At 39.9% G+C, this 2,640-nt stretch overlaps 1 protein-coding gene across 1 annotated transcript in view; it reads right to left on the bottom strand.

Moving 5' to 3' along the window:
• RPF1 (ribosome production factor 1 homolog) overlaps positions 1 to 2,640 on the bottom strand; it is a 29,688-nt gene that overhangs the window by 26,234 nt on the left and 814 nt on the right. The gene's annotated exons all lie outside the window — the stretch shown is intronic.

The following is a 2,640-nucleotide window of genomic DNA, read 5'->3' as shown; positions in this document are numbered from 1 at the left end:
AAAAAAAAAATCAAGCCTTGAGTTGTAATACTGAAGGATTCTATGGCCAAAATATTCAACAGTGCAGGAAGCATCAAAAGACGGAAGGAATATAGAGTCACTGTACCAAAAAGAATTGGTCAACATCTAACCATTTCAGGAGGTGGAATATGTTCAAGGACCAATGGTACTGAAGGAAGAAGTCCAAGCTACACTGAAGGAAGTGGCAAAAAACAAGGATCCAGGAACTGATGGAATACCCATTGAGCTGTTTCAGCAAATAGATTCAACACTGGAGGCACTCACTTCTGACCAAAAGAGGGCAAGAGATCTGTATCTGTGCCCATTCTAAAGAAAGGTGATCCAACAGAATGTGGAAATTATTGAATAATATCATTACTATTTGTTGTTGTTGTTGTTATGTGCTGTTGAGTTGGACCCAACTCATAGCGACCCCTCCTTGGGTTGCCGAGGCAGCAGTTTGCCCAACCTTCCTTCCGAGGAGTGGCTGGTGGGTTTGAACCGCCAGCCTTCTGGTTAGCAGTCAAGTACTATTTACATCCAAGTAAATTTTTTCTGAAGATCAATCAAAAATGGTTGTCCGAGTATACTGACAGGTAACTTCCAAAAATTCAAGCTAGATTCAGAAAAGAGGAATATCCTTGCTAATGTCAGATAGGTGAAAGCAGAGAATACCAGAAAGATGTATCCCTGAGTTTTATTGACAATGCAAAGGCATTCAACTGTGTGAATCATAAGAAATTATGGATAATACTGCAATGAATAGGAATTCCAGAACGTTTAATTGTGCTTACTAAGAACCTATACAAAGACCAACAGGCTCTTCAAACAGAACAATGGGATAATGCATAGTTAAAAATCAGGAAAGGTGTATGTCAACACTATCATTTCACCATACTTATTCAGCCTCCATGCTGAGCAAATAATCCAAGAAACTGGACTACATGAAGAAAACATGGCATCAGGATTGGAGGAAGACAGGAACAACCTGTGATGTGCAGATGACACAATCTTGCTTACTAAAAGTGCAGAAGACTTGAAGCACCTAGTGATGAAAATCAGAGACTACAGCCTTCAGTATAGATTACAACTCAACATAGAAAACAAAAATCCTCACAAATAGACCAATAAGCAGCCATCATGATAAATGGACAAAATATTGAAGTTGTCAAGGATTTAATTTTACTTGGAGCCACAATCAACATCCATGGAAGAAGAAGTCAAGAAATCAAAGGATGTACTGCATTAGGCAAATGTGCTGCAAAAGACCTCTTGAAAGGATTAAAGAGCAAAGATGTCCCTTGAAGACTAAGTAAGGTGCACCTGACTCAAGCAAGTGTCTTTTCAGCCTCATGCACTTGAGAGCTGGACAATGAATAAGGAAGACTTCAGAAGAATTTATGCATTTGCATTGTGGCATTGGTGAAGAATACTAAATGTACCATGGAGCGCTAGAAGCAGCAGCACATCTTTTCTTGGAGGAAGTACAGATGGAATCACCTGAGAAGTGAGAATGGCCAGGCTTCATCTCTTGTAATTTGGCATGTTTTCAGAAGGATATCTCCAGTCCCTGGAGAAGGATATCATGCTTGGCAAACTAAAAGGTCAGTGAAAAAACAGATGAACAGACACAGTGGCTATGGGCTATGACAATGATAGGCTCAAGTACAGCAATGACCGTGAGATAGGCACGGAATCAGGTATTGTTTTGTTCTGTTGCACACAGGAGTCTCCTGACTCAATGGCACCTACCAACAACATCTTTTATCACAAAGCCTCTATAGTGAAATCTAAAATCTATTTTTAATCACCTCCCCAGCTACATCCTAAAATTCCCATAGCTATGTCGGCTGCTTCTCAGAACACACTAAAAATAAACAGGAAAGGAAAATGAGTTTACTACCTTGTTTCAAATAAAACCACCACTACCTACTGACTTATTTTGTAATAAAAAAAATCCACTAGCTTTCAAAATTAATAAGAACTTCATACTTAGGTTGGTTAGGATGGCTTTTATTGTGAATCTGTATCTTCATTTGGAGATTTCTGGACAGAAGGCAACACAACAGAAAATACTTGCCACCATCACCCGCTCCAAGCACCTACTGACCCTCAATCCATCAGGTCTCAGCTCAGAAATTATAGTCCCAAAAAGTCTTCTAGGACATCCCCTCTCCGTAGTGTCACATCAGAATGGGTTAGATGTCCCATAGTACCCTGGCACTTATGATTAATTAATAAGACACAGTCCAAGGCCTCAAAAAGTCCACTAAGAGGAGACAGGAAAATAAAAAGAAATATTTAAGAATGTAACGTCCTATCCTGTACAATTAGAAACCAAAGTTTACTTTGAGGCGTAAATTAATCCCAAATGAGCACTCTGATCTTGGGCAGACTTCAACCTCTCCGTGTCTCAGTTTATTTATCTTCCAAAACTACGAGAGCAACTGTTAAACGGCAATGCAAACACCACTAGAAAGTCTTTACAGTACTAATCACGACACTTTAGATTTCTATACATGAATTGCCTCCCTAAGGCATCTGAATGCTAACCAGAAGGCTGGCGGTTCACCCACCAACTACTCCTCGGAAGATTGGGCAATCTACTTTCGTAGGGATACCGTCTCCGAAACGCAAGGA

Source organism: Orycteropus afer, unplaced genomic scaffold (assembly GCF_000298275.1).
Source record: "Orycteropus afer afer isolate SDZICR_OR568_19922 unplaced genomic scaffold, OryAfe1.0 scaffold00152, whole genome shotgun sequence".
Classification (NCBI taxonomy): domain Eukaryota; kingdom Metazoa; phylum Chordata; class Mammalia; order Tubulidentata; family Orycteropodidae; genus Orycteropus; species Orycteropus afer.
Note: the sequence above shows the minus strand (reverse complement) of the source record. Positions and strands in the feature narration are given on the sequence as shown.